This window comes from Myxocyprinus asiaticus, chromosome 27 (assembly GCF_019703515.2).
Source record: "Myxocyprinus asiaticus isolate MX2 ecotype Aquarium Trade chromosome 27, UBuf_Myxa_2, whole genome shotgun sequence".
NCBI classification, from domain to species: domain Eukaryota; kingdom Metazoa; phylum Chordata; class Actinopteri; order Cypriniformes; family Catostomidae; genus Myxocyprinus; species Myxocyprinus asiaticus.
Window position 1 is genome coordinate 41,640,453 of NC_059370.1, and position 15,709 is coordinate 41,656,161.

A 15,709-nucleotide genomic window follows, 5' to 3' on the forward strand; every position below is an offset into this window, starting at 1 on the left:
CCTTTAAGTGTCTTTGTTTGAGTTTATTAGACTTGCTGAATTGGCATCTTAGTAAATGATTGATTGTGCTAATATGATATGATTGCATAAGCTTTGATTGGGAGGCTCGTGCTGTGCGAAGGTGAGATGATGCAAAATATTGCAGCAGATGTTCTGTGTTTAATCAGAGTGGCACGATGGAATCCATATGTTTATAGAAAAGAAGATAGCTTTATGAAAAACTAATAAAGAATAAACTGCAATCCCTATAGTGAATGCATTATAAAGAATGATAATAATGAAAAACATACTGTATCTTAGATGCATGCCAGTTAAATCATATTTTTGAACAAATGCCATTATTGACAAGGATTCTCAGAAATTGCATTCTAATATAATTTATCATAATTGCATGCAACATTTTTTTTTTTAGCCTATATCAAGATTTGTTCTGATGTAACTCAAAAATGTCAATTACAGAGGCCCTTTTCATCTTAAATGCACATGGCATTAAATGAAAAACTCTCCTTATGGTAGAGCCATCTTGTCTGAACATTCTCACTTGTACAATCACTTGTTTTGCACAAATGGAATCCGCAGGTTTTTCATTGTGGTGTCTGCAGGCATATAATAGCCTGATGAGACCCCCCTCTCTGCTTTTGTGAGAGCTGCACAAATAACACTTCCAGCTTTACGTCTGTGCAAGCTGTTCCCATTAATGCTCCCTCCCCAACATATATCCTGTCTGACAAATCTGGTGACAAACTGAAATATATCTTACAAGACAAATTTTGTGCACATTATTACAGTTTAGTTCATATATCCTGGGTGAATTTGAGCATCATTAGCTGAGCTTTTCTGACATCCTGGGACCGGCTGAGTGTGTTCTGTAGGTTCCACTTAGATGTTTCGGCCTTGAAAGGAAATAAGAGGCTCTCGGCATCTACAAGTGCCTTTGACTCATCTTTCTTCCCTGGCTTTTTTATCGAACCCTGTTTAATGACATGTTGAAATCTTGTTGTTTTATGTTGAGTAGCTAGACGTCTGTGTTGTATAATATTGGTGTGTACTGTATGTTTTGCTTTTTGCATATGTTATAAGAATTGTGCTTTATAAATAAATTGCCTTGCCTTGCCTTGCCTGGTATTTCTCTGTATTTTCACAAAAACAGGAACTAAAAAAAGGCTTTAATGGTGCTGTGGCAATTTTAAGAAGATCAGGCAGAAATTCTTCTGATTGGCTAAACAAACGATCTGACTGCGGCTGCGGACATATTTTTCTTCGCTGTTTACTAAGCATCTACAGAGACAGGCGTGACATTTCATGGGAAATATTTCAATGATAATTGATAATAAGGTTGTTATAATATTGTTTAGTTATAGGTAATAAGGTAATAAAGAGGTTTTCTGCATGTCATTTAACCCTCAAGTTCTGTTCGGTCGTTTTTGACCGCTTTGATTTTGTTTTGTTTTTTTGTTTTTTTAATAAAGATCATAGGCTATCATTCATCGGAGAGGTATTAAACATGGTGTCTTTTCCTATTTTTACCATCTAAACACACACACTTACAGAACTACATGTTTAAATGCACTGTGGGGAAAGTTTACCCTTTCAGAAAACACATAAAAAAATAAAAAAAAATGTATGAAAGCACTTATTGCTATAAAAACAGTTCCCATGCAAAACAAATAAAAATAGCTAAAATGTAAAATGTCTAAATGCATATCCAAATGCATAACTTGTGATAATATCTAGAAATTAAGTTACAGCATTGAGTTATAGAGACCAAGCAACAATAAAGGGGAAACTGAGGCCACCTATAGGCTATGCTTGTCATTGCTATGAAATTTTCATTTTTTTTTCTCCAACAAATGGCAGCAGATGCTCCTAATTCATGACACATTGCAGCCTTTTCATAAATATTCAAGTTTACTAAAGTTTGCTAATTTGACTAAAGTGAAGATAGCAAAATATGTGCTCATTTTATATATGAAGTCCACCAAAATGCAACAATATTGTGATAATAACTATCCAAGAAGTAAGTTAAGAAGTGTGACACACAAAATGTGTCAAAAAATGTGTTATATGTATTGGAAACAAAAGGTGTTACATGAAGACTGTTCCGGTCAATTTTAACCGCAAACGGTACAAGTGTTAGCCCAGTATGAACAGAACATTTTTTTTTTTTTTTGTGTGTGTGTTTTTTGTGTGTGAAGAATTTTTTAATTCTGCTGCAGACGAAAGTTAAAGTTTGGTTAACTCTGACTTGTGAATTCATACGACGATAGAAGAAGATGTGTGACCAATAGAAGATCGAAATGTAACATACTGACCTCTTGGCTCAATACAAAGAATACACATTTCAAAGCAGCCTGTTTTTATTGTTACTGGAAAGTGGATAGAGCATATTACTTTGTTATGTTAAATGTTATATTGTTTTCTATTTATGATTTATTATTAAAACCAGAAGCCCTCAAACGTGACATTATATCCTGTCTGTTGCTGTATCCAAAATAAGTGTGAGTCTAGTGTGACTACATCACATTATTGTGAATGCTTTTCTAAAGAAAAGAAAAAAACGTGTTTGTCATTTTCTTTTAACTCACTTCACCTCTGATTATGTTAAATATTAATGTAAATGTATTAGTTCACCCAAACATTTTAATCCCGTCATCGTTTACTTACCCTCATGTCATTCCAAAGCCAATTTTCATTAAATGTTATCATTGATTTTAGTCTGTTTCTTTCCCAAAGCTTTTGTAAGGCTTCAAAAGACTTGAAATATAGCAGACACTCCATTCAAGAACTACTTTTATGACACTTAAATGGTGCTTTTGTGTTGTTTTTGAAGTTTGAAAGCTTCACTTTCCATTCACTGTAATTGCATGGAACAAAAGCAACCGCAAAAATTCTCCTTCTGTGTTTCCATCAAGGAAAAGAAATAATTGGCTTTGAATTTACATGAGGGTGAGTAAATGATGACAGAATTGTAATTTTTGGGTGAACTGTCCCTTTAGCTATAGCCAAATATCTATTATGCATTGTTTTAGCAAACTCGCATTCAGGTTTGGCTTTATTAATTGCGGATGCATATAATCGAGTCCCGCCCAACTAATTATTATTATTTTTATTTTTTAACTTTTTCTGTTCACATTTCTGTTTTACCAAGAAATATACCACATTATGCAACTAAATGAACTGTGAATGCCATTTCGTGTTGACTTCAACATCTTACAGGAGTTGTAATCTAATGATTGTCTATTTCGCTCATGGCTAATTAAACGGTAAATGAAAGTACACTAAACATTGGCATTTCTAAATTGGTGGGACTGATTCGAACTCATTTGTTACGGCATGTTCTGTACAAAACTGTGATGAAGGACAATGTCCTCTCCATTTCTTGTGCATGTTTGGCAGTGCGTCAAGCAAAAAGCTGAAGTCGTTTAACAGTAGAAGCATTTGTCAGTGGCACTGGTTTGTGATGGAAGGCCAAATGAACCTTACCATCCACAGATGTCCATGTCTACAGTGATATGTGTGTGCTGCTCCCAGAGATCAGAGCTTAATGAGGACTATATTTCACTGTTTACAAGGATAATGCCTTCACGTAGGCTGGGAATCGCACAATGGAAAAAGGAGTCAGCAGGAGGGCAACACTTACACAAACCACAGCTTTGAGCATTCCCTTCAAATACACAAAAAACAGATTGCATTTCAAGCTTCTTTTTGTGTGTGTGTGTGTGTGTGTAAATGATCATATAATAGCTCGTTTTTATTCTTAAAGGGATAGTTCACCCAAAAATGAAATGCAAATGCAACTAACTTTTATATATCGTTCAATGATTATGGTAACAGGTACCATCAACAGAGGTGAACCTCGGAATTAGGGAGCAGTTTGAAGCCATTGTTTACATTTACATTCATGCATTTAGTAGATGCTTTTATCCAAAGTGACTTATAGTTTATTCAAGGTATACTTTTTATCAGTTTGTGTGTTCCCAAGGAATCCAACCCATGATATTGGTGTTGCTAGCACCATGCTCTACCTGTTGATCTACAGTAACCCATGCAATAGAAGCAATATATCCATGTCTCTGTAAGTTTGAGATGAATATGCTTGCACCACATGTGTTGGAGGAGTGCAAATTGCAAATTTGTTTGCCTAATGATCTATATGTACAATATTGACACTTCTGGTCAAAATGGGCTGAACATTCATATGTACAAATAATAATGCCATGATATCAGTTTTACTATGGTTTAACTGTTTTTGTAATACTTTACAATGTGAGAGCTGGCTTACGCCATTGGATGGCCATTACACAATTTTCAACTATTTAAATCAATGGCCTTTTATTATATCAAACCAATTCTGTTTAAAGACTCTATTGAATCAGAATCTATTGAGGTGTGAGTAAACAATGTTTATGGAAATAGATTCAGCCCTACCTTATTACTTCTTTTTTTTTTTGGGCATACTCGGATGTGGCAGCAGTGATCGATCATGAAAACGATGATCAATGGTTTCAAGCATGATGTGACGTTTCACTTAATTCGAAATTCAGTGACCATTACCTGTCAACTAAACACAAACGTGTCAAAGAGGTAGCTTATTTTTAATTTTGAGATTGATTATGTTGTGGTTTTGAGGGGTACATTAATTGTCAGAGACGTCTCATAGCAACCAAACTGATATGCAAAGCTGCAATGCTATCATTACGATAATAAAAAGAGTGTGTAATTAACCGTGTTTTGAACACCTGTCTCTGCAAAATGTTTGCTAAACACGTTTTATATGTCATTTAATGTAAGAACTTCGACTCGTTAATAGACATTATTTAATAAAAGTGAACGTTTGTCACTGACTGTAAACCTCCCTGCCCTGGGTGCCGAGATGTTTGCATGACATAACACACATCTGCATCTCGACGAAATGGGAGTTGAAGATTTCCGCACAAGTTTCCAAGTTAGAAGTCCGACATAATGTGTCATTCCGTTGCACTTTCCCCAGTTGAAATGTGGAAATTCCGACTCTCCGAGTTGAATGGAACGCTTAATGAATCATCACAGCAACAACACTACAACACTTGGACATGCACACACACACACACCAGGCATGTGGCAGTGGACTCAACGCACTGAAGCAATGCATATACATCAGGAGAGTGTTTCAAACATCTAGACAGAGCGCAGCTAAATGGAACAGGATGCAACGTCTTCAAAACTGAACTTCAACTTAACACGCATATTAAATGCACAATGGTTATGGCATCTCCTGTTACGCCAACCGTATTTGAAAAAAACTGGTGCACACTTACTAAAATTACTCTGGTAGCCTGAAGGAAGAACATACAGATGTGCGTTGTGCACATTCTTTCAGAGTTGGACAGCAAATCTTCACATAATAACAAAATATGATGCATTATGTTTCGATTATGCAATAGTCAGATTATTTTATAGCAGCCTATAATAATGAATAGACGATACACTGGAACAACAAGATGCAATACAGCAGCCAAAGACGTTTCTCAGACATGTTATTATATATACAGTTATGTACATGTCATGGCACCTCAAGAACTCGACGAGTACTCGAGTAGACAAAATGACCAAAATGCCCTCCCTAGTTAACATAATCACTGTTTCAAAAGCATAGCCACAAGGCATAAATAATATGCATGTAAACATGATTTTAGTGTGATAACATCACTTGCTAACATTTTCTATGTTAGGTTTCTGTGTAGTTTCTGTGTAAACCCTAAAAACACGCAAAAACTATGATTTAAGCAACTTTGCAGCTCAACAGTGTTTTAATAAAATTATAAGCTTCATATTTCTGCCTCCAAGTTGGTCCCATTCACTTCCATTGTAAGTGCCTCGCTATAACCTCGATTGTTGTTGTTGTTGTTTTCAATTAATTTTTGTGGTAATCAACATTATGCCACACATGCTGTCGATTGAGCTTACTGATCCCAGACTATTCCTTATATTAACTTCACCAAATAATTTAGTGTATATTAGCATATTTTAATATTTATTGTCCTCATTGTGTTTTTATTTGTCAAATAAAATGTATCATGTAGGAACTTACAAAAGCAATAAGCCACAGAGTCAGATGCGTTACAGTGATTTTACCACAGATATCCCACAGATATTATCTTCTGAACGCACCCTATGTTTCTAGTAATTGTCAGAGGGGTTATTAGTATTAATGCTGAACTGATGATCATATTTGATAATGCTGATCTTAAAAATTCTGTGGAGTTAAATCACTTATGCTATTCTATTGTGTGCACATTTGATCAGATGATGCACAATTTGCATATTTTTGACATTTAAATGATACATTCACAATACAAAACCCCTTTTTGAGTACTGATTTTCCGTATTTCGAGGTTTGGATTTTAATAAATAAAAAAATAAAAAACTTTTTAGCCTCTTAACCTGTAGCACCTCCCCTTCACGCATACGTCACGAGCCACAGAGCGCTCTGGGGGCGCGCGCACTCTCACGAGCCAGAGAGCAAGAGACGCACGAGAGGAACAGCGAGTCACCGAGAGAGCGCGCTGACGAGACTGCGCCCATCAGTGAGAGACCAGCAGCCTGAACAATGGCAGCATCCAGCACCTGAAACACAGATGGAGACAGGCTGGAGCTGGTGAGCGCTCTTCAGGGGAGATTTTAGGACGCAGTCCCGCTGTCTGCTGTCATTTGAAATGGAGTGTTAGAGGAGGAGAGAATCAACGGGCTGTTTTCCATCACTGACGGGAGGCGCATCCACCTGCTCTCTGACTGGAGGCCCGGGATGCGCGCAAACATGCACAAGTGCCTCTGATAAAGGAGATTATTCATATATAGCAGCTGATTTGGAGTGCGAAGCCCTCGGCATTAAGAAATAAACACTGAGTGCACAGAGAATGGGTAAGTGATATGACATGTTGCTCTGCATGTAATATGGCTTAGAAATGCAACACGTTATCATGCATTTATCCATTGCATGGATGCTCGTGTGTCTATCATGCACTGATATTGGGAGATATGAAGAGGGGATGTTCACACTTCACAGTGTGTACTAGTGCTGCTACTTTTGGCTTCATGAAACGCTGCTGACACTTGGATGTGTCTCAAAACCTACTAAGCTGCCTATATAGATTGCATTTTGGGCGTCATAGTCTCAAATCTAGTCAGTTTCCTTACTAGACAGACTTTTGGGCGTTTTATCCTTATATTTTAGGCATTATGGTTTCAAATCTAGTGGGCTACCTACCTAGGCAGCCTTTTTGTGGCAACAGAGTCTTAAAACCTTGTGTGCCTATCATTGGGCATTATAATCTCAAAACATGGAGTGCTACCTACCTAACTACCTAGGCTGATTTCTTGATATCCTGTTCTTATATTTTGGGCATAATGGTCTCAAACCTTTTGTGCTGCCTACATAGACTGCATTTTTAAGCATTATAGTTCCAAAACATGGTGTGCTGCCTACTTAGACAATTTTTGGGCATCGTGGTCTTATACTTTATTGAGCCACTTATCCTACCTAAACAACATTTTTGGGGCATCGTAGTCACTTGCAGCTTTTTTTGGACATTGTAGACAGCTAAATCTGAATTATGATGCCCAAAAGATCTTCATAGTCTAGTAAGCTACATTTGGATGGTTATAGGTGGACCTATAGGCTGTAGCAATTTTTGGGCATCACAGTCCAAAGTTCTGCAAGGTGCTCAAGTTGAATTTTTCTCCGAACCATTAATGCCTGTCCAGGTTGAGGGTGAGGTATTGTATAGTTATCGGCAACCTGAAACAAACCTGTTTAACTTTCTTTACTCCGTGGAACACCAAAGTAGAGTTTTAGGAGGACGAATCTCAGTTGCCTCCACATCTGAGACTGTCAATCCACGTATCTTATCACGTGGCTTGTTGAGCGCATTACCGCGGAAACATAGTGCGTGTGGAGGCTTCACGCTATTCTCCGCGGCATCCACGCTCAACTCACCATGCGCCCCACCGAGTACGAACCACATTATAGTGACCATGAGGAGGTTACTCCATGTGACTCTACCCTCCCTAGCAACCGGGCCAATTTGGTTGCTTAGGAGACCTGGCTTGAGTCACTCAGCACGCCCTGGGATTAGCAAACTAGCGGACTCCAGGGGTGGTCGCCAGCATCTTTTACCACTGAGCTACCCAGGCCCCCTAAATGGTACTAATTTTAAGCGAATATGGAACATGAACGGCATATATTTTTGTGTGTCATTTTCCAGTGCAACAGTGCGTTATGTGAGCACTCCAAATGACCGTCATCGACCTGCACTGCGCACCGCACTCAGAGCAGCTCCTGTAGAGCGCGTGAAGATTAAATGCTAGCTGTGATGTACGTGCGCCGTCTGTGGTCTCGCCAAAGTTTAGGCAAAGATTTTGATGGTGAACACAATAGACTCTATGTCATCCCGTATTTTGGTCATTTCGGCCAAAATATGGAACGCCTGGCTAATATGGGACATTTGGCAACCCAGTGATAGAATGGCGGCTGTGCAGTTTGAGATGTCTTGATGTGTCAAGCTTTTCAAGCATTTGTTTCACCGCTTTCAAATATGGAGAAAAGTGATCCGATTACCTCAGATTCACGGTTTTGTGCGGTAAAACTGTGGAAATTATTCCAAATTGCAAGCTACCGTAACTAATGCAGAGAGTGCTTGAATTTGCATTAATTCTTGCTATTACAAGGTCACAAAAGGGACTTTTCTTTTATAAATAACTACCTGTGTGTTCCTCGGAACAGAGGAGGGTGAGTAAATGATGGCAGAATATTCATTTTTGGGTGAACTATACCATTAAAACAACATCAGATCTGGTGTTAATGCAATCTTGAGCACTCATTATGACTCTGTTTGTTTTTAGTCTTGTAAAATAGTTAAATTGCATTCTGTTGCATTGACAGTTCTGAGCACTATGTCGGTCCAATCTGTGCTACTCACTCACTGAGTCACAAGTCTATCAATGGGCTTGTGTTTTTCGTTCTTACTTTTCTTCAAGCATTTAGTCATATCGTCTGCTAGGTTTTTCTCTATGGTCGTAACAACAATGCAGTCTAAGATGATGGCTATGAATTTATTTTGAGAGGACCAGATGGCAAAATGAAGTATTTGAACAAGGAGCCAAACCGAGTGTCACGTTTTGCGAGAAGAAGAAATGCATTTCTTTAATTCGCAGTTAAGTGAAATGATAGCGGGCCGTCAGTGTGTTGAATAACCTCTTGGCTCTAATGCATCCATTTTTCTTTTCTTTCTTTTTTTTTTTTTTCACTTTGTGTTTGTTCTCAATCATTTGTGATTCCATAACATTCCAGTTCTGGCTTCTGAGAATTCCGTTTTATCTTTCACTATGCAGCATTCCTTTCATTTGACTCTTCATAAAACAGCTCATTTGCATTGAATTTTGCTGTACTGCAAGCGTTGTCATTGTTGTTGGCCGATTAATTGAAAGACCTTGGCCTTAGGGATTTCTGAAAACGACTTTTCTGCTAAACTACGGGAAGAAAAGTCCCTTATCATCCAGGTAACAATAACAGTTTTGTTTTAGCACTATGTAGAGAAAACCCACCTTGATAAGTGGTTAAAAAAAGCAAAATTTGCAATGTTGACATCATGTACCACTACCTAGCCTAGAGAGCTGCCTACCTAGATGGCATTTTTGGGCATTATAGTCTCAAATCCTATAGCGAGCTGCCTAGATTGCTTATTTGGGCGTCATAATCTCTAGACCTAGTCAGCTGTCATTTAGTCTCAAAACTTATCAGGCTGCCTACATAGACAGCATCTTTGGGCTTAATAGTATAAATGCCTAGCATGCTACCTACTAAAATGGCATTTTTGGGCATTATAGTCAGCATGTTTTTTTGGGTGTCATTATAGTCTCAAAATCTAATGAACTGCCAACCAACTGTAGCCTACCCAGCAGCCTACGTAGACAACATGTTTAGTTGGACATCATAGTATCAAACCTAATGAGTTGCTTATTTAGTGTAGCCAGCTGCCTACATAGACAGCAGTTTGGGGCATCAAAGTCTCTTAAAAATATTACAAGCTGCCAACCTACCCGATGGAATTTTTGGGCATCATAGTCTCAAAACCTAGTGAGCTGTCTACCTATGTGGCATTTATGAACATTATAGTCTCAATCCTTAGTGAGCTGCCTACCTAGACTGCATTTTTTGGCATCATATCTCAAAACTTAGTGAGCTGCCTACCTAGATGGCTTTTTTGGGTATCGTAATCTCGAAACGTAGCGAGCTGCCTACCTAGACTGCAATTTTGGCATCATAATCTTATAACCTAGTGAGGTGCCTACCCACCGATGGCATTGTTTGGCAATGTAGTCGCAAAACATAGCAAATTTCCTGAAAAGACAGGATTTTTGGGCATTGTGGTCTCCATACTTATCGAGCTGCCTACCTCGACTGCATTTTTGGGCATCGTAATCTTAAAACCTGTTGAGCTGCCAACCTCAATGCCTTTTTTAGGCATTTGTGGAGGTGAGGGTGTGGTCAAGAAAGCGGTGAGGAGTTCCACCTGAGAAGAAACTAATTACTGTTTCTATGGAGATAAAAGCAGCCCAGTCCACAGAGAGCGTGAGAGAGAGAGCAGACGAGAGACTGCGTGTTTTCGATAGTTTTTTTTATGTATGCCGAAAAGCCGAACTTTGTGTATGCTAAGAAGCAGAACTTTATTTATATAGACTGACAACAAACCTCAGTTGAGTGTAACTGGAAAGTGACTCTTGTGTGTGAAAAATTAAAGACCCTGACTCATGTGAAACATGGAAACCGACTCCCGCTTTCTCCTTCATCTGCCTGTCAACAAACCTTGTCACAGCAGTGTAATCTCGAAAGTTAATGAGCTGCCTACCTAGACTGTATGTTTGGGAATCATAATCTCAAAACTAAGTTGGCTGAGGATGCCATTTTGGGCATTGCAGTCTCAAAACGTTGCGAGCTGCCTACCATGGGCAACATAATCTCAAAACCTAGTGAGCTGCTTACGTATATCAGCATTTTTCGTTTCAAAGAGCTGCCTTCCTAGCCTAGTCAGCTGCCTATCTACAAAGCATGTTCGAGCATTATAGTATCAAAACCTTGCAAGCTGCCTACCTAGTTCACATTTTTGGGTATTGTAGTCTCAAAACCCCGTTAGCTGCTTACCTAGCCTAGCCAGCTGCCTAACAAGACAGGATGTTTCGTCATCATAGTCTCAAAATGTTCATCAATGCAGTCTCAGAATTTAGCGAGCTGCCTACCTAGACAACATTGTTGTGCATAACAGTCTCACAGTCTTTAGATATGAGTGAAAATGACCTGCCATTTGCTACTCAATACATGTTTGGTTTTCAATATTATTTCAATTGTATGTGCGAGTCATATTGCAGCATGTCTTTGTCTTGTACTGCGGGTAAGCTTACTGAGGCAGACTGCAGGCTCTGTAATTAAAGTGAGGTAAGGTCCATGGGAGATTCTTCAGCTTATTGATTGCTTTTCATGGCCAGAAAGGGGGAGAGAGCTTAGGCTATTCCTGAGGGACACAGGACCTCAAGATCACGGTTTTACACACTTTCTGAGCTCCACATACTGAAAGCTCGACCCACTCGCCTTTCAAGTCACCTGAAACCAAAGTTCATGGGCCCATCTGGCATTTGAGCTCTCCGTGAATGAATGCACAGAGGCACAAATCTGTTAATATTAATGTGTTGAATATAAATGTATAAGGAGCTTTCTTGTGATTGGACCATTTTCTGCTATTGACCAAATTGAGGGTTTTTGAACAACGTTCTACTAGTAGTTTTTTATGTCATTTTTGCCTGAATATTGGTGCACATTCTAATACTGTTACATTGTAGTCTTAAAACCTAGTAAGCTGACTACCTAGATAGCATTTTTGTCAAAACATAGTGAGCTGCAGTGCCTACTTAGACAGCATTTTTGGGCATCATGTTTTTATAACCTAGTTAGCTGCCTACCTAGATGCCATTTTTGGGCATCACAGTCACAAAATGTAGTGAGCTTTCTACTTAAACAGCATTTTTGGGCAACATAGTCTCAAAACCTAGTAAGCTGTCTACCTAGACTGCATTTTTAGGCTTTAAAACCTACTGAGCTGCCTACCTGGATGGCATTTTTTGGGTATTTTAGTCTCAACTGCTAGGAAGCTGCCTACCTAGACAGCATTTTGGGGCAACAATTTTTGGGTATCTTAGTCTCAACTGCTAGGAAGCTGCCTTTCTAGAGAACATTTTTGGGCCAAGTATTCACAAAATAGTGAGCTGCCTACATAGATGGCATATTTGGTAAAAGTAGTCTTAAAACCTTGTAAGCTTTCTACCTAGAATGAATTTTAGCCATTGTAGTCTTGAAAAATCTACTGAGCTGCCTACCTGGATGGCATTTGTGGTTATCTTGGTCTCAACTGCTTGGAAGCTGCCTACCAAGACAGCATTTTTGGGCATCATTTTCTTAAAATTCATTGAGTTGCTTACCTAGATAGCATTTTTTGTGCATCATGTTCGAGGAACCTTATTAGCTGCCTACAGATGGCATTTTTGGGCAACATAGTCTCAAAACCTAGTTAGCTGCCTTCCTAGACTGCATTTTTGGGCACTTTAAACCTAGTGAGCTGCCAACCTAGATGGCATTTTTGGGCATTGTAGTCTCAAAATCTAGTGAGCTACCTGCTTAGACAGTATTTTTGGGCAATGTTATCACAAAACCTAGTAAGCTACTTACCTAGATAGCATTTTGGGCATCGCAGTCTCAAAACCTAGTAAGCTGCCTTGCTAGACAACATTTTTGTGCAAAGTAGTCACAAAATCTAGTAAGCTGCCTACATAGAGGGCATTTCTGGGAAAAGTAGTCTCAAAACCTAGTAAGCTGCTTATCTACACTGCATTTTAGTATTGTAGTCTTAAAAGCTATTGAGCTGCCTACCTGGATGGCTTTTTGAGTATTGTCTCAAATTATAGTAAATTGTCTAGACTGCATTTTTGGGCATCTTGGTCGTAAAATCTAACAAGCTTCTTAGGTAAATGGCATTTCTAAGCATCATGGTCTCAAAGCCCAGTGAGTAGCCCATCTCGACAGCATTTCTGGGCAGCAAATGCAAGTTTCGGATCCAAATACTCCTATGATGCCCAAAAATGCTGCCCGCTCGTATGCTGTGCTAAAGCGAGGGTTTTGTTCTACTAGAAGTTTTTGATGTCAGTCATGCTTGACTGTACAGTTTGTCATGCTGTTGCAGTGAAAGCAAATGCAATGCTGTACTCTTCCTCTTTCTGGCACATAATGCATTTCTCTACGTTTTTGGCTCATGCTAAAGTAAATGACTTTGTTTGCCTCGCATTTAAAACCCTCTTAAAATTCACACAGAATACACTGTATCTGGTTAAACTATACTGTCCAGAGACATTATAAGGGAAGAAGATGACTCACTCATATAAATATAAATTGGAGAAATAAGGAAATGTTATGTTACGACCAGGTTTGCGGAGTAACGGAATACTTGTAACGGCGTTACGTAGTCAGGATACAAAGTGTGCAGTTTACAGTGTTTTAGATCGTTTCTCATAATGTGAGCACATGTAATACAGTGAGGACCGGGATGAGACTTTTCAGGAGTCGCATGAAGTGCAGCCAGCACCTCTTAAATAGGCCTGACTACAGGCGTTGCTTATTAGAGTCTCTGCCCCATCTAACTGGCAGCCTCACGCAGAAAACACAAAATCAAAAGAGCAGGGGCACGTAACATAAAAATTGACTGTTTGTTTACGGAAGAACACACATGTGCTTTAGCTTGAACAGCCTTAAATATAGTCTAGTGTTTCTGTTTTCTGTCTTTCCCCATTCAAGTAGACAGAATCTGTACTTGCATGACTAGAAAATAGCTGCCTGAGGGTATCATGAATATGGCCGGCGAGTGACCTGACTTGCCTTAAAGGGAATTTCATTCTGTGCTCAACAAGACCCACACATCTTGCCGTCTGATGTGAAAATGTTGTGTGGAATCGCACATATCTGTAAGCATCGCTGTTGGGCTAAAGTAGCTCTTGATAGTACTGTTTTTTTTTTTCTCCAGTGTGAATTGTTTTGGTGGTTTTACACTACATGTAAATTGCAGGACTGAAGTGGCTGTGGTCAAGAGCTCTTTGATGAAATTCTACTCTAGCCATATGAGACTCGGAGAGCTGTCAACGGAGCGCTGATTCTCATAGAGATGACTTCAGGTGCAGCACAGCGGTTGATTTCATGGAAACACGAGGCAAATCATGACAGGCTGAATATGGAGGAGCATATTCACATTTAGTTTAATATTTGACAGTATTAAACAGTATTGAAGTATTGAACTGAAGTGTGTATCTCAGTATTATAATCAATTATGAATTATATATAGCTAATACAGGCTTCATAGAAAGAATTCCCACTTTATTTAATGGTGTTTTAATTGTGTGCTCAGCGGCATTCTTGTTACCCAGCCCCCAATCATCAGTGACAGGAGAGTTTTTGTGTGTCCGCCTCTTAGGCGAGTTCTGACACTCGGGAGGTCGTGAGCCCCTGCACACGTTACGAGTCAGTTTTTCTAAAAATCGTACAGGTGCAATCGTACATGACTTTAAGACCTGCCGTTTTCCAGGGCAATCACATGCATTTTCACACTATTTATCATTATTTACATTTATGCATTTGGTGGACACTTTTATCCAAAGCGACTTACAGTGTACTTATTACAGGGACAATCCCCCTGGAGCAACCTGGAGTTAAGTGCCTTGCTCAAGGACACAATGGTGGTGGCTGCAGGGATCGAACCAGCAATCTTCTGATTAATAGTTATGTGCTTTAGCCCACTACGCCACCACCACTCACTTACTGTATACATAAAGACATAAAGCCAGAGGAGGACATTGCTTTAATTCCTCGTAGCTTGCGATTTAGAAATAAAATAGAAGGCTGGCATGGGGGCTGCATTAGCTGAAAACTCATCTGCCGATTAAAAAAATTTTTTTAAAATAGACGCGCTTGGGGAGTTAAAAAAATCTTCTATCACATATCCACATTTGTGTGCATATACAATTACAACAGATGCTATATCCCCCTAAATGTAGCCCTAGAACTGAAACGAATGCAAGTATAACAAATAAAAATAGACCATGGCGGAAATTTTAAAACTCTGTCCGTCAGAGTGATAAAGATTATTTTCTAGCGCAACCCGTATAGCACATGATTTGTTTGAAGAGCAGAGAACAGCATGGCATTTCTGTAGAATCATTCCCATTGATGTGGTCGTGAATATTATAGGGAAAACACAGTTTTAACACGACCATTTTCTCCAAATGTGTAAAAGCTTCATGAACACTCAGTTTACATTGATCGTGTGAGTTGTAACACCTTCTACTGATTGGTCAAATTCAGGTAGATCGCAAAATCGGCCGGAATTTTTAAACATTTTTAAAAATTATTGGGAGGTCGTGAGCTGCTCGTAAGCCATTTGGCTCCGCTCGTAATTCCTCTCACACGATGCAAGCCTCGAGCACACGAGCACCCACGATTTCCACGCTATCTCTCCCAACTGGAAAAAATCGGACAGCCGAAAATCACACCTTTACTCTGGTGGATCTGGTTTTAGGATCTGCACTGGAGCGCCTCGGAAACAGCAGGAAATGAACACAGTAACAGTGTTTCAGACTTGTC

At 39.2% G+C, this 15,709-nt stretch overlaps 1 protein-coding gene across 1 annotated transcript in view; it reads left to right on the forward strand.

Moving 5' to 3' along the window:
* Positions 1-6,546: 6,546 nt before the first annotated feature.
* LOC127417945 (neurite extension and migration factor-like) overlaps positions 6,547-15,709 on the forward strand; it is a 72,691-nt gene continuing 63,528 nt past the window's right edge. Inside the window, exon 1 of the mRNA XM_051658230.1 lies at positions 6,547-6,900. The gene's annotated coding sequence lies outside the window, so the exon portion shown is untranslated. The remainder of the gene's footprint in view (positions 6,901-15,709) is intronic.